Genomic DNA, 17,338 nt, shown 5'->3' on the forward strand with positions numbered 1-17,338 from the left:
ATTACAGTCACACAAGTAGATTGGCAACAATGCATGAGACTTACTAATAAGCACCTACTGTATAGCGCAGGGAACTCTACTCAGTACTCTGTAATGACCTATATGGGAAAAGAATCTTAAAAAGAGTGGATACATGTATATGTATAACTGATTCACTTTGCCGTACACCTGAAACTAACAACATTGTAAATCAACTATACTCTGATAAAAATTTAAAAAAAAAGAAAGCATAGAGATTATCCTGATATTTACACTGAAAAAACAAAAACAAGAAACAAAAACAAAAAAATGCATGAGAATTATAATCAGCTTTTTTTTCTTTCTTTCTTTCTTTTTTTCTTTTTCTGGCCATGCCTCGCAGCTTGTGAGATCTCAGTTCGCCAACGGCAGTGAAAGCCTGGAATCCTAACCACTAGACCACCGGAGAGCTCCCTGTAATCAGCTTTACTGATCACGGATACCTGTGTTCGTTTCACAGGTCGCAAAACACTTTCAGGTCCACCATTCTGGGATCTCCTTCTTCTACTTCTGAGCTCCTTCATAACCATCCCCCTGTTACAAGCAAGAACACTGAATGTCCACACTGCTTGTCCATTTCTCCACATGTCCTTGAAGCCTTGGCTCCCACTGTTAACTGCCTTTTCATTACTTGTTTTCCACTTCAGACGCCCAGAAAGAATCTCCTTGGCCCAGCTCACCTCCCTGCACATGGCTGATACGGGTACTGAATCTAAAATCTGTGCTGCTGCTTATTCCACAGCCTCTCGGTGAGGGCTGGGCCAAGGCTTGTTGTGATAAGTACAGATATGTATTTAAACATTAATAGGCACCTACAACGTTCCCTGCACAGGGCCAGATGCTCTGATTAAACAGATGAATAAGCCATGGCCGCAAGGAGGAGGGAGAGACCTCACAGGGTGAAAAGCAGAAACCACGGAGGCTGTAGGTAGGGTCCCGTGTCACTTAGCTTCTTTGCATTGCAAGAGTCAGATCCACCAGCTAGGTTTCCTGTAGGTTTCCACATGGACTGGGACAACATGGACCAATGTCAGAGACCAAGGCAGCCCTGGGGACCCACCAGTCCTGCCTCTGCTCTGTCTGCTCTGGGCTCCTCTCACACCTGCCTTTTCTCTCTACTTTGTATATCCTCTTTCTACTGTGTGGTCTCCGCTTTCTCGTGGCTTCTGCATCATTTCATCTAAGGTTTTGGCCACAAATTGACCTCGGCTTTTCTCCTCAGGTGCAGCCAATTCAGCCTTTGCTGCCCAACGCCATGAGGCTTCGGGTGCAGGCATGGAAGGGTGCTGGGGTAGGCCTAAGACACCCCGTTTACCGAGGGTGGTGTATGTGGCCACTCGACCAGTGCCTTCCATCCCTTACCAACCCAGCCCGCCTCCTACACGTTTAGCTCCCAAAACACCCTGTCATGATTCCATTCTCACTGCCACAACTGAAGATGCACTATATCCTTCCCGGCAGGAATGATACGTGATATCTTGCTGCCAAAAGTGATGGTGGCAGGGGCCCTTCAGAAAAGCTCTCAACCTCCGAGTCCAGTGTCGTCAGATTTACATACAGTCTCCTCCAGGAGTGATTTCTGTCCATTCCCCAAACTACGGGCTAAATCCTCAGTTTAATCACCATCACTACATCATGTATAAACGATACATCACACACACACACACACACACACACACTCACATCATATAAGATACGATAATGGGAGAAAACCACACTTGGACCAACAACCTGCGTGTCAGAGTAGTCTGGGGTGGAGGTACAGTGAGTAGAAATCCTCGTCCCTGATGCCCAAACCCAGGTACCGCAGCCTGGGTCGCTGGCCCCAGGCATCTATCACGCTCTACAGGAGAGCGCTTTGCTGCAGTCCTCGGCCAGGTCTGTAACTCGTGGGTGGAGGTCTTGCTCAGACCAGTGACTCCTGTGGGCATTTCTTGCAGAGTCAGCACATCAGAAAATCTGGGGAGTCTCCAGGAAGGGCTCTGACCTACCCCCGCCCCTCCCCCACCCCACAGTTGTCCCTTCCTGCCAGTGCTGGGCCCAGAGCTGAGCCAGCACCTTTCCCGTGTTTGCTCAGGATGACCATTGCCTGAGGGCCTGAGACGCCGACACTGGTGGAGTCGAGCACCTGATCTAGGCCCGGGTTCTGTGCGTTATAACGAAAATTCCACAGAACCTCGGTGGGCTGCCTGGCACTTCTGTTTCTGGGGACGCCTTGACTTCCAAGCTGGAGCCAAAGATCTCAGCTCAACAGGAAGCCACTTCCTTCACCTCCTGGCTCTTGGCGGGTAACTCGGAACAGCTGCGCTGCCCCCGGCTGCCAGGCCTGCCGGCTGGGTTCCTTAGCCATCAGCACCTCACAGGGGAAACGTCCCCAAGCTGGCCTGCCGAGGCCCCGCCACAGGCAACAGAGGGGCTCCTCTTTCTTTCATGAACAGGGAGAGTGGGTCTGGCTGAGCCAGGACAGGGCAGTGACTTCTAGGCCATCTCCCTCACTGGGACCTAAGCTCTTGGATCGCTGAGACTTTGCTGGGTTCCTGTGTTCACGGCACAAACACAGAGCCCAGGACATAACAGGCTCCATAAACGTTTACTGGATGAATGAGTAAGAATAAATGAATGTGTAATCTTCTCAGCACCCTCCCTTCTACTGAGAAGTGTTCTTCTCAAACCATGTGACCCCAGAGTAACTGCCAGGTACTTAGAGACACCTCCCCCGCCTGGCCGGAGTCATGGGTCCAGGGCAGGACACCTGACCCCAGCCAGGCTACAGAAAGTCCTTCCTGGGAATTTTGTTAAACAGGAACTCAGGAAGTCAGTCTCTCCCTGCTGTAGGAGATCCAAGAAGTGAAATTCAGATGCGTGAGGCAGCCACGTTCATTCCTTGCATTTTACGTGGAGTAAGAGAGAATGTGGCTGATACTCAAAGACGAGTAGAGACAAGAAAGGGCCTCCGGCATCCCAGCCCCTGGTTCCAGAAATTCCTGAGGCCCAGGTGTGCTTGTCTCCTCCTGCAGGCTGGTTGCCCAACGATTCCTTTGATTGAATGAGGTACCTCAGTATCTTTCCAGTAAATCCCCCTTTTCTTGGCTTAAAAATATTAAGATTTAAGAAAAATAAACTGAGGGACTTCCCCGGTGGTACAGCGGTAAAGACTCCACGCTCCCAATGCAGGGGGCCCAGGTTCAATCCCTGGTCAGGGAACTAAGTCCCACATGCCTACAGATTCTGCACGCCACAGCTAAAAAAGACCCTGCATTCCACAACGAAGATCCCGCACGCAGCAACAAATAGCCCGTGTGCCACAACTAAGACCCAGCACAGCCAATTAAATAAATAAATAAATATTTTTAAAAATTTATTAAAAAAAGAAAGCAAAACAGGTATAAAAGAAAACAAAAATGCCCAGGAAAAACCTCTCTGACAATAAAAAAGCAATACATGCCAACGCTAGAAAAATGCAAGAGTCCAGAAAGAAGCAGTGAAAATCAAAAACTTTCCTCTTCCCAAAGGTTAATAGCTTCCTGTAAATCAAATTCTCCAAGACCAAAGTCAAGCATATGTGTGTGAATATATGTATGTATATATACATACATACATGTTTACTTATTTATTTCACATATACAAGAAGCATCAGAGTATGTTTACTATTTTGTAGCTTTTTCTCACTCAGTGTATTGTAGAGATTGGCTTGTATCATCACACACAAGTCTTCCCCATTCTCCTTAACTGCCGCAGTGTTCTATTGCATGCATGTACCGTACATAATTTATGCAGTTCCCAATGGATAGACATTTAAGAAGCTAACCATTTTGGGTTTTGCAATCACATACTATGCAACCATATGCATGCATTTATCTTTGGCAGACCTTTATCCATAGGGTAAATTTCTAGCAGTGAAATTGCTAGAGCAAAGAGTTCATGCATTAGAAAAAAGCAACTACTGATGCCTTTTCCCATGTTGTTCTCCAAAAAGCATGCACACACTTACATTCACACCGACACAACATGAGGATACCTGTTTCCTCATACCCTCCCCAGGATAGCCTATTACCAAACATAAAATTTTTTGCCAAACCAACAGGTGAACATTGCTCTCTCATTATTTTGATTTACATGCCTTGATTAAGAAAACTGAGGGTTTTTTCAGCAGTTATCTTGGCCATCTATATGTATATATTAAAAAAAACCCTGCTCATTCATATCAATGAACAAAATAATATTTATTCTAGTATATGAGAATCTGAACTATAATGAAGATAAAATATTACACCAATGTTGAAAACTAGGGGATTTTCCTAGTGGTTAAGACTCCATGCGTCCACTGCAGGGGGCGCAGGTTTGATCCCTGGTTGGGGAACTAAGATCCCACATGCCATGGTGTGGCAAAAAAAAAATTTTGTTTTTTGAAAACTAGGTTAATCAAATAAATGCTTTGGGACAACTGGAGAACCAATCATCAAAATAGCCACCAGATCCTCATCTTTTCTACCAGGTGGATCAGATATTTGAATGTAAATTGAAGCCAAGAAAGTCCTAGAATGAAACAAGGATTGATGTATTCATCATCCTGGAGAGAAGGTCTTTCTTCCCTTCCCTGGATCCCAAAATCAGAGGCCATAAGGAAAAAGAAAAAAAAATGCAGAAAGCTTCTGTAGGGTCAAAAAAATCAAAGGCAAGCAAATAACAAAGTGGGAGAAAATACCTGCAACCAGTGACATCTCCTTTATTAATAAAGTGCTCATAGAAGCCCTTAAAAAGCTGACAAGATGGTGAACTCACTTGGGCTGTTGGCTCTGTCCTCAAATGTAGACGCTCTGCTATAAAACTGTGAGAAACCCCCGGGGAGAGAGGAGGTGGTTGGTCCTGGTGTCGGAGGGAACTGGCAGCCAGAGTGGAAGGGTGGCTGGCTCCATTGGAAAGAGATGAAAAGGGTAAAGAGTCATAATAAATACCTTCAAAAAGGGAGGGCGGAAATGAAGGGGTAGGGGAAAGAGAAAGAGAGGAAGAGGAGGGAGGCAGCACAGCTGTCCCCTTGGGGGACCCTTGAGAAGCTGGGGACGCTGAGCGCACCCAGGGCGCCCGGAGGCCCACAGTGAAGGGTTTGCTCTCCCAGGGCAGCACTCTCTGTACCGACTTGGGTAAAGAAGAAAAAAGTCCTTGGGACTTGGTACAGGAAAGAAAGTTCATACTTGTCACCTTGTTAAATGAGATCTCCAATCAACTTTTTAAAAATTAATTAATTAATTAATTAATTAATGTTTGGCTGCATTGGGTCTTCGTTGCTGTGCGCGGGCTTTCTCTAGTTGCATTGAGCCAGAGACTCTTCATTGCGGTGAGCGGGCTTCTCATTGCGGTGGCTTCTCTTGTTGTGGAGCATGGGCTCTAGGCATGCAGGCTTCAGTAGTTGTGGCACACGGGCTTCAGTAGTTGTGGCTCATGGGGTCTAGAGCACAGGCTCGGTAGTTGTGGCACACGGGCTTAGTTGCTCCGCGGCATGTGGGATCTTCCCAGACCAGGGCTCGAACCCGTGTCCCCTGCATTGGCAGGCGGATTCCTAACCACTGCATGACCAGGGAAGTCCCTCCAATCAACTTTTCACTTCAGGACAGAAGACAAGAAAATGAATCAGGAAGGAAAGTCTCAGTATCAGCCAGGAACAGAGAGCACCTTCAAGGGAAGTTTCTACACCTCGCAGGCCTGGCTTCAGAGGTGATGCCACCGTAGATGCGTAGATGTGCCACCGGGATTCCGCCAATTTTGAAGGCCCAGGAGAAAATGATTCAAAGTCAGAGAAAAACAACTAAGAACTCCCAGTTCCTGACAGCCTGATGAAATGGGACTCCTCAAGCCAAGAGGGTGCAAAAGGCAATTATAAATGAAGTGTGTTAGATCCAGTGGTTCATACTCCTAAACTCTCACTATTAACACTCTTAGTATTTATACTATTAATATTAAAAGTAGTGGCAGGACTTCCCTGGTGGGAAGTGGTTAAGAATCCTCCTGCCAATGCAGGAGACATGGGTTCGAGCCTTGGTCGGGGAAGATCCCACGTGCCGCGGAGCAACTAAGCCCGTGCGCCACAACTGCTGAGCCCACGTGCCTAGAGCCGGTGCTCCACGCAAGAGAAGCCACTGCAATGAGAAGCCTGTGCACCACAACAAAGAGTAGCCTCAACTCGCGGCAACTAGAGAAAGCCTGTGCGCAGCAACAAGACCCAAAGCTGCCCAAAATAAATAAATTTATAAAAGCATGTATTTCCTACCTGAGCCAGGAATTCCATTCCTAGGACTTTATCTGAGAGAGAGAAAAGCTTATGTCTGCCAAAGATTTGCACACAAACCAGATCAAGTGTTGCTTGGCTGCGAGGACCAATAGGAAGGGGCACAAGGGAATAGATGAAAATGTTGTCTTCTTTTTTTCTGCGGTATGCGGGCCTCTCACTGCTGTGGCCTCTCCCGTTGCGGAGCAACAGGCTCCGGACGCGCAGGCTCAGCGGCCATGGCTCACGGGCGCAGCCGCTCCGCGGCATGTGGGATCTTCGCGGACCGGGGCATGAACCCGTGTCCCCTGCATCAGCAGGCGGACTCCCAACCACTGCGCCACCAGGGAAGCCCGAAAATGTCGTCTATCTTGATGGGGTGGTGATTACACGGATGGACACATTTGTCAAAACTCATGAAACTGTACACCTCAGATCTGTGTATTTCTCTGCATATATAAATTATTTCTCAATTTTAAAAGGTTATTAGGGAATTCCCTAGCGGTCCAGTGTTTAGGACTCTGCGCCTTCACCACCAAGGGCCTGGGGAACTAAGATCCCACAAGCCACGTGGTGTAGCCAAAAAAAAAAAAAATTAAAAAGGTTATTAGTTTAAAAAATTAAAGTAAGACATTGTTTAAATGCACAACAGAGGACTACTACTAGAGCATAGACCTCGGTATTATAATTCTAAAAGGCCATTTTAAATACAGTCAGCCCTCTGTATACATGGACACAGAACCTGTGGATACAGAGGGCTGACTGTATATACCCCCAAACGGGGGAAATATCAGTAAACTGAAGCAGAACGAAGAAGTGATAAAGAATAGCTAGTGATGAAATGGTGAGAGATCTCTTCTCCCAGCGAACCCACACCCAGGTAGCTTTATGGATGAGTTCTACCAAACTTTCAAGGAACAGATCATCTGTATTTTATATAATTTGTTCCGGAAAATAGAAAAAGGAGGCAAGCCAACGAGTTTTATGAAATTTTTACTCCAGCTAGGGACAGACAAGAAAATAAAAATATAGGCTTCACTCACTTAGGAACATTAAATGTGAAAATCCTATATAAAATACGGGCCAACCAAATCCAAAGTTTATTGGAAAAGAGATTATCCAAACTGATTAAGTCAAGTTTGCCCTGGGAATGCCAGGATGATGTGCCACCCCACATTCTTCCTCCCTGACAGAACCCCATCTTGCTGGGAATAGCATGTGTGCCCCAGACCCCAGGGCTGAGTCACCATTAGTCACAGCCATTCCCTGCTCCCCTGCCAGACACTCAGAATGCAAACCTCTCTTGCAGTCAGAGCACCATGATCCGTTTCTGACTAATGACACCAGGACAAGTCAGCGGGGGGAGCAGGAGTCTGTGAAACTTTAACCTTTCTGGTGAAAGGAGAGTCACTTATGGTTAGGCAGTTTTGTGCTTCTTTTCCTGCTCTTTCCCTTTCACCACCAGATTTATGCCTTTGAATGTGGTAGCCAGCTTGCACTCATGAGGTGACTAGCATGAGGACAAAAAGCCAGTGTGCTGAGGATGGCAAAATAGAGCGATGGACCCCTTCTACTGGATGACACCATCAAGCTGCTGGACCAACCTGAGATGGTCCATCTCCAGACTGCTTGTTAAGACGTTACTGCCCTTTGGGAATTCCCTGGCAGTCCAGTGGTTAGGACTCCGCACTTTCACTGCCAAGGGCCTGGGTTCAATCCCTGGTTGGCAACCCTCAAGCCACAATGAGCGGCCAAAATAAAGAAATAAAATTTTAAAAAAAATTAGAAGAAGTTACTGCCCTTAGGTTTTAAGATACAATTACTGGTATTCTGTTACATGCAGCTGAGACCATTTCTACCGATTCAAATGGTTTATCATCAGAAAATCTACCACTATTATTAATTACATTAGTGGAATAAAGGAGAAAGAGCACATGATTGCATAATTTGAAATAGGAAAAGCTCAGAGTGCAATGCCTAATTTTTTTTTTTTTTTTTTTTTTTCTGTACGCGGGCCTCTCACTGTTGTGGCCTCTCCCGTTGCGGAGCACAGGCTCCGGATGCGCAGGCTCAGCGGCCATGGCTCGTGGGCCCAGCTGCGCCGCAGCATGTGGGATCTTCCCGGACCGGGGCAAGAACCCATGTCCCCTGCATCGGCAGGCGGACTCCCAACCACTGCGGCACCAGGGAAGCCTAATTTTAATCTTTAAAACTTCAGAAAACTAGGAATAGAAACAACTTATCTACGTTGAAAGACCATATATTAAAAACGTGTAGGGGGACTTCCCTGGTGGCGCAGTGGTTAAGAATCTGCCTGCTGGGCTTCCCTGGTGGCGCAGTGGTTGAGAGTCTGCCTGCCAATGCAGGAGACACGGGTTCGAGCCCTGGTCCGGGAAGATCCCACATGCTGCGAAACAACTGAGCCTGTGCGCCACAACTGCCGAGTTTGCGCTCTACAACCCACAGGCCACAACTACTGAAGCCCATGTGCCGTAACTACTGAAGCCCGAGCGCCTGGAGGCCGTGCTCCGCAACAGGAGAGGCCACCACAATGAGAGGCCTGCGCACCACAGCAAAGAGTAGCCCCCGCTCGTCGCAACTGGAGGGAGCCCGCGTGCAGTGGCCAGGACCCAATGCAGCCAGAGATAAATGAATAAAATAAATAAACTTAAAAAAAAATAATCTGCCTGCCAATGCAGGGGACACGGGTTTGAGCCCTGGTCTGGGAAGATCCCATATGCCGCAGAGCAACTAAGCCCGTGCACCACAACTACTGAGCCTGCACTCTAGAGCCTGCAAGCCACAAGTACAGAGCCTGCATGCTGCAACTACTGAAGCCCACACGCCTAGTGCCTGTGCTCCACAACAAGAGAAGCCACCGCAATGAGAAGCCCATGCACCACAACGAAGAGCAGCCCCTGCTCTCCGCAACTAGAGGAAGTCCGTGCACAGCAATAAAGACCCAACGCAGCCAAAAATAAACTGATTAATTAATTTAAAAACCAAACCTATAGGGGACTTCCCTGGTGGTCCAGTTGTTAAAATTCCATGCTTCCAATGCAGGGGGCATGGGTTCAATCCTTGGTTGGGGAACTAAGACCCCCCACATGCCTTGTGGCATGGCCAAACAAAACAAAACAACCCTATAATTAACATATTTAATGATTCCCTCCCTGTAAACCTGGGTATAAGATGGGATTGCCACTACTGCAACATTGGGGGTCCTGACCCATGTGCTAAGATAAGAAAAAGAAATAAGCAGTATAGAGACAGGAAAGGTAAAGGTAAACCTGTTGTCACCTGTGATGATATGATCACCTATGTAGAAAATCTATCAGAAACAATAAGCAAACTATTCGAACCAATAGGAGAGTCAGGGATTTTGATGGCTACAGGAAAAATTTAATACTAATAGCTATCCATTACAATTTTAATCAACTAGGAATTATAGAAAACAAAATATCATTCATAACAGTAATAAGATATATAAAGTATTCAGAACTTAATTAAGAATGTCCTTTACATTTACATAAAGCGTTTTTGGAAAAAAATTGAAACTGTTAAAGGACATGAAGTTTCGGTATAAATAGATCAACTATTTGTTTGGATGGGTCAACTCAATATTATAAAGATGTTAATTCTCCCTAAAATAATATATGTTATATTTTCAGGAACTTGACAAACTTATTCCAAAATGTATATGACAGTATAGAGGTACATGAATAGCCACATTGGTTTTGAAAAAGAAGAGAAAAGATGAGTGAATCACCCTGCCAAAGAGTAAAACATATCATGAAAGCCATAGCAAACAAACAACAGCAAACACACACACACACAGTTGGTGTTGCTCAGTAACTGACAAGAGGAGGAAACTGACCAGAGAGTGAAGAAACAGCCCATGTGCCTATGGAAGCTTGATATAGGATAAAGGTCGGATGATGTCAGTGGGATCAAGGTAGGTTAGCGGATAGGGTACGTAGCCACCTCATGCTACGGAGGAAAAAAGAAAAAAAAAAAGCTGTATCCCTACCTCATACCATATACAAAAGTAAACTCCAGAGAGATTAAGGACTTTAAAACATACGGTAAAACTACAAAGCTAACAGAAGAAAATGTAGGAGAGTATCTTTGTGACCTTGAGGTGGAATCTTCTTAAACAAAATACCAAACCCACAAACCATAAAGGGAAACATGGATGGATTTGAATACATTAAAATTGAGAATCTCTGTTCAGGAGCCTGGAGTTTCTTTGGGCCTGAGCCACTCATCTCCTTGCATGGTCCTGCAATAAACCTTTCCCTGCTCCAAAAAAAAAAATAATTTCTGTTCAGACACACAGACATAGAGAACAGACTTGTGGTTGCAGGTGGTCGGGGGAATGGATGGATTGGGAGTTTGGGATTAGCAGACGCAAACTGTTGCATAGAGAATGGATGAACAACAAGGTCCTACTGGGGATTTTCCTGGAGGTCCAGTTGTTAAGAATCCGCCTTCTACTGCAGGGGACACAGGTTCGATCCCTGGTGGAAGAACTAAGATCCCGCATGCCTCGGGACAACTAAGCCCATGTGCCGCAACTACTGAGCCCGTGCAATCTGGAGCCCAGGCGCCACAACTAGAGAGAAGTCCACACGCCGCAACAAAGAGCCCACTGGCCGCAACAAAAGATCCTGCATGATGCAACTAAGACCCGACACAGCCAAATAAATAAATAAATAAATAAATAAATCAATAAATAAAAGAGGTCCTACTGTATAGCACAGGGAACTATATTCAATATCCCGTGATAAACCATAATTGAAAAAAATATGAAAAAGAATGCATATATATAGATACAAAACTGAATTACTTTGCTGTACAGAAATTAACACAACATCCTATATCAACTATACTTCAATAAAATAAATTTTTTAAATAAATAAATAAGAAGAGAGTTTCTGTTCAACAAAGGACATCACAGACCCTACCCACTGTTTTCTGCCTCCTCTGCTTACATTCATTCACTATTCGATAAATATTTATTAAACACTATGCCAGGCACTGGAGCTACAACAGTGAACAAAATACACAACAGTGAACATGATCCCTGCAGAAATGTGGCTGGACTGGCATTGTTGAGTGACAGAGCAGGGCCAGTACATTCTCCAAAAACGGCCTCTTTTCAGCAAAATGTGCAGGTAGTATTTTGGCAGGATCGTTGTTAAGACTATAATAAAAAGACACTAGAGGAAGCAAATAAAAGTGAGGTATGAGACACAGAGAGACAAGCCAAGGCGGTGTCTTATTTGATGTGGTCATTCCCTTCAATCCATGCAGCAGTTTCTACCCCCTAGAGCACGGGCCATGTTTCTGAGTGCCTGCTGTCCCAAAGCTTGCCGTCTAGAGGGGTAGACAGACATTAAAACAAAGTATCATCATAGCTTTGGCAGGGTTGTAGGGAACTTACATGCAGTAACAATCCAGTCTAGGGAGCTCAAAGAACAATTACTCATCCCTCCCAGAAATGATCCAGAGCTAGAGCCACCAAACCATCATAGCCCCCCTGACGGAGCACTCACGCTTAGAGTCCGAGAGGCCCCAGGGGCTGGCCCAGCTAGTGGCTTTACCATACAAACACTGGATAGAAATATTCCATTCCACCTGCTGAAACTCAGGTTCAGTTCCATGAAACCCCACTTCTTTCTTCCTTTCTTCCTCCCTCCCTCCCTCCTTCCTTCCTTCCTTTCTTTCGGCTGAGCCAGGTCTTAGTTGCAGCACACGGGATCTTCGTTGCGGCATGTGGACTTCTTAGTTGCAGCATGTGGACTCCTTAGTTGTAACATGCAAACTCTTAACTTGCAGCATGCACGCGGGATCTAGTTCCCCAACCAGGGATCGAACCAGGCCCCGTGCATTGAGAGTGCAGAGTCTTACCCACTGGACCACCAGGGAAGTCCCGAAACCACACTTCTGATTCTAATTTTTGTTTTAGTTGGGTTCTTTTGGTTACAAGGAAAAGGAATGAAGTTGAATCATTCAACCTTCACAACCTTCACATTTTTCAACCTTCACAGCCATAATTGATTCGTGCAATGGGTGATCCTGGCTAAAGTTTGATTAGGAACCCAATATTTACATGCTGTCAAAGTACCTCCCCACAAAAGTGCTTCTTAGTTACAAAAGGAAAAATAGTATCTTGATAATGGAGACTGGGTGGATTCCCCTTCACCAAGCTCTCAAGGTTTTAACATCACCAGTAATGGGTCAAATTGATATAACATATCTCCTGAAATAATTCAATGAGAAAGACACACCACTCTTGTAATATTCCTGCCAGAAAAACAACCCAAATCCAATCGTGAGAAACATCAGATAAATTGAGGGAAACTCTACGTAACTGAGGGATATTCTGTGTAAGTACTGGATGACAGTTTTCAAAAATGCCAAAGTCATGAAAAATAAAAACAGGTTAAGGAACTAAAGGAAACTAAGAGATATGGTCCTGGATTGGATCCTGGACTGGGGAAAAAAGCTATAAAGGACGTATTTCAGACAATTGGCAAGATGGGAAAATGAACTATGTATTGGATACTAGTATTGTATCAATATTAAATTTCTTGAAATTAATAACTATACTGCAGTTATGTAAGAAAATGTCCTTGTTTTTAGGAAATATGTTAAAATATTAGTGGTAAAGGACATGATGTCTCCAACTTACTCTCAAATGGTTCAGGAAAAAACACATAAGATGGGCTTCCCTGGTGGTGCAGTGGTTGAGAGTCCGCCTGCCGATGCAGAGGACACGGGTTAGTGCCCTGGTCCGGGAAGATCCCACATGCCGCGGAGCGGCTGGGCCCGTGAGCCATGGCCGCTGAGCCTGCACGTCTGGAGCCTGTGCTCCGCAATGGGAGAGGCCACAACAGTGAGAGGCCCGCGTACCGCAAAAACAAAACAAAACAAAACAAAAACAAAAAACACGTAAGAGAGAAAAAGTGATAAAGCGAACGAGACAAAATGTTAACAAATGGTGAGTCCCAGCCAAGTTGATACATAAAATTAACCATCACAATTTACATGTGATGTTTATTGTCAACTGCAATAAACTTAGAAGTTTGCAATAAAAAGTTAGCCAAATCCACCTGAGAGCTTTCTGTTCCTGGGATGATGGAATAGATTTACTTTTTCCTATTCCACCTGCTGAGTAACAACTAGACATTATATATAAAGCAAACATCAAGAGACAAAGATGGAGAGAGGAAGGCAGAAAGGCTAGGGACCTCAGGATCCACGGAATAGCACGAAGATGGTGAGTTCCCTGGGTTTTCTTTTTGCCTCGAATGTCCCAGACTTGGAGGTAAAGAAATCAGCAACCTGGAATCACCACAGACACAGCCCCAACAAAAGCCTGCTCTCTCTAGCCAAAGGGGCAGGAAAGGGGCAGCCTAATAAGACAGAAAACTTCGAAAATAACCACTCGATTCCAGCCAAATATTACAGAAAAACTTCGGCCCCACCCACACCCAGACCAGCAAAGACCAAGTGATGAGCATAGATTTCCACCCTCCCCAGGCTTGCCATGAGGCACCCCAACATCTCTGCCAGGGTGGTTTCTAAGAAGGCCAAGGAGGGTGAGGGGACTTTCACCCCAGCCCGCTGGTAATGTGGCCTCTCACACCCAGGGTCCATGGAGACTATGTGGGAGCCTGGACTTCATCCAGACTGGCAGTAACAAGGCATCCCTGCTGGGGTGGTGTTCGAGGAGTCCTCCTGGAGAGAAAACTTTCACTCATTTCTGCAGTACTGAGGCCATTCTCACCCAAGGGGCAGTGGAGACCACATGGGGAACTAGAACTCCCACCCTCATCCATGAGATGTCAACAGAGGCTGAATGGGAAACTTGAACTTCTGCCTCCACCTGGCAGTAAAAGTAAAAAGGCAGCAACACCCTTTTCCCTGCCAGAGCAGCGGCAGAAAAAGCCAGCTGAAACAGAAGGGTTAAATAAGATCCAGCGTCTCATAAAATAACTTTAAGATGTCCATGTTTCATTAAAACTTAGTCATCATGGGGCTTCCCTGGTGGCGCAGTGGTTAGGAGTCCGCCTGCCAATGCAGAGGACACGGGTTTGAGCCCTGGTCCGGGAAGATCCCACATGCCGCGGAGCAACTAAGCCCATGTGCCACAACTACCGAGCCTGCGCTCTAGAGCCCGTGAGCCACAGCTACTGAAGCCCGAGTACCTAGAGCCCGTGCTCCGCAACAAGAGAAGCCACCGCAATGAGAAGCCCGCGCACTGCAACAAAGAGTGGTCCCCACTCGCTGCAACTAGAGAAGGCCTGCATGCAGCAACGAAGACCCAACGCAGCCAAAAATAAATAAATAAAAATTTATTTTAAAAAAAATTTAGTCATCATACCAAAAACTGGGAAAAGCTCAAACTGAATGAAAAAAGCCAATCCGTAACTGCCACCACACAAAGGACAGAGATGTTAGGACTATCTGAAAAATACTTTAAAGCAGCCACGATAAAATGCTTTAACAAGAAATTATGTATATGCTTGAAACAAATGAAAAAATAGAAAGCTTCAGCAAAGAAATAGAAGATCTAGAGAAGAACCAAATGGAAATTTTAGAGCTGAAAAATATAATAACTGAAACAAAAGGTCAGGGAACAGGCTCAACAATAGAATGGAGGGGACAGAGAAAAGAATCAGTGAGCTGAAAGATTGAATAATAGAAATCACCCATTCTGAATAACAGAGAGAAACAAGACTAAAAAAACATAGTCTCCCATGGGAGCTGTGGGACTATAACAAAAGATCTACTATTGTGTCAACAGAGCCCCAGAAACAGAGGAGAAAGAGGATGAGGCTGAAACAGAGGAGAAAGAGGATGAGGCTGAAACAGTTCTCAAAGAAATAATAGCTGAAAACTACCCAAATTTGGCAAGAAACATAAACTTACACATGTAAGAAGCTGAGCAAACCCCAAACAGGATAAAGTCAAAGAATAACCCAAAGATAAAGCCCCCCCAAATAAACATGCAACTACCACATGACCCAGAAATTGCATTCCTGAGCAATTTTTCCCAGGGAAATGAAGACTTATGTTCACACCCAAATCTGCACATTAATGTTTATAGCAGATCTATTTGTAATAAGCCAATAGCTGGAATCGGTCCACACGTCCTTCCATTGGTAAACAGATAAACTGCAGAACATACATACTAGGGAAGACTACTCAGAAATAAAAAGAAATGGACTCCTGACGCACACAACAGCCTGTACGAATCTCCAGAGAATTATGCTGCGTGGAAAGAAAAAGTTCCAAAAGGTTATATACTGTATGATCCCATTTATATAACATTCTTGAAACGACAAGATTATAGCAATGAAGAACAGATTAGTAGTTGTCAGGGGGTAAGGAGGGGTGGGGAGGTAGAAAGGAAGAGGGTAAGGCTATCAAAGAGCAACACGAGGAAGGCTTATGGTGACGGAAATGTTCTGATAGAACAATGTCAGTATCATGGTTGTGATATTGTATGTACTACAGTTTTTAAAAAATATTTATTTATTTGGCTGTGCCGGGTCTTAGTCGCGGCATGCAGGATCTTTAGTTGCGGCATGTGGGATCTAGTTCCCTGAAGGGGGATCGAACCGGGGCCCCCTGCCTTGGGAGCACAGAGTATTAGCCACTGGACCACCAGGGAAGTCCCTGTACTACAGTTTTGCAAGATATTACCATTAGGGAAAATTGGGTAACGAGTACACGGAATCTCTGTCTTATTTCTTACAACTGCATGTGAATCAATAATTATCTCAAAACAAAAAGTTTAATTTTTAAAAGTCTACCTGAAATTAAAAAAAATATCTTTGTAAGTAATTCTACTTTTAAAAAAAGAAAAGAAAAAATAGAAAATACAATCTTTAAGCCCATTATGTTGCAAGTAACAATTCCAATACCAATCAGTTTAAGGAATAAATAAGAGGAGTTTTGGCTCACTGAACTTCAAAATTGGTTTGACACAGCATTTCAATGATGCCAAGGAGATTGTTTTTTCATTATACCTCTCCTGACATTAGCTTCATCCTAAGGCCAGATCCCCTTGTGATCACAAGATGTGTGCCAACAGCTCACCTGGGGTTACATATTTCCTTGTCTACAGCCAGAGAAAGTATGCATACCTCAAGCATCCAACAGAAGTCTTGGGCTTCGTTATGAAAGGACCAACTTACTTCCTGTGTCTGTGCTTGGACCAATCATTCTGACCATGGACTACCCTGACCAGCTTGTATCAGGGTCCTTGTCAAAGGGGAGGAAGTCTAGTGACTGACTTAGGTTCACTCACGCAGCTGGGATAGAGTCATTCGCACGAAAAATTCTAAGGGTGGGGAAGGAGTAATTTCTCAAAAGAAAAAAGAAGAGGAAAAGCTGAATGGGTCTCGAGTAGACCTCCAGCTAACGACTTCTGCTCAAACTCTTTAAAAATGAACCACAACCAGAGCCCTGAATTGGATTTCTTGGGATGCATGCAACAGAAATCAACTCTACCTAACTTAATCCAACACAGACTTCTTGGAAAGATGCAGAAGCTCACGGGGTACAAGTGAACACTGGAAATCCAGGACTGCTCAGGGATTAGGCAGGCTGAGGAGTTAGTAGCACGAACTATTCTACAGCTTTTCCTGAGCACTCTGTTGAAATGAATCAAGTCCAGTTCTATTTTCTCTTCTTTTATCACCTCATTCACCATTTGAAATCCTAGGAGAGGGAGTATGGTTGTCCATGATTAGGTCACATCTCTGGGCTGAACTCAGGTGGTAACTGGAAGGGTCTAGTGGAAGGAACTTCCAAGGACACTTTGGTTTCCAAAGCAAGAGGCCAGAATACCTACACCCATCAAGTTTGCACTAATCTGGGGAGGTGTAATCTCTTAAAAGGAAATGGGGGTCCTCTTATTTTAGAGGAATAGATGCTGGATATAAAAATTGCAAATATTCATCTTGGGTATTAGATGATAAAAAATGTGAGATGGCACAAAGCAGCACTCAAATGAAAAGTATAAATTAAGTGAATTTACCT

At 44.9% G+C, this 17,338-nt stretch overlaps 1 long non-coding RNA gene across 1 annotated transcript; it reads right to left on the reverse strand.

Moving 5' to 3' along the window:
• Positions 1-4,728: 4,728 nt before the first annotated feature.
• On the reverse strand, positions 4,729-10,271 carry LOC132511812 (uncharacterized). Its single transcript, XR_009537754.1, has 2 exons — positions 10,158-10,271; positions 4,729-4,924 (listed from the first exon to the last, which is right to left on the reverse strand). It is a non-coding gene; the product is annotated as an uncharacterized LOC132511812 (long non-coding RNA).
• Between the last annotated feature and the right edge of the window lie 7,067 nt (positions 10,272-17,338).

The sequence above is a fragment of the Lagenorhynchus albirostris genome, chromosome 20 (genome assembly GCF_949774975.1).
Source record: "Lagenorhynchus albirostris chromosome 20, mLagAlb1.1, whole genome shotgun sequence".
Lineage (NCBI taxonomy): Eukaryota > Metazoa > Chordata > Mammalia > Artiodactyla > Delphinidae > Lagenorhynchus > Lagenorhynchus albirostris.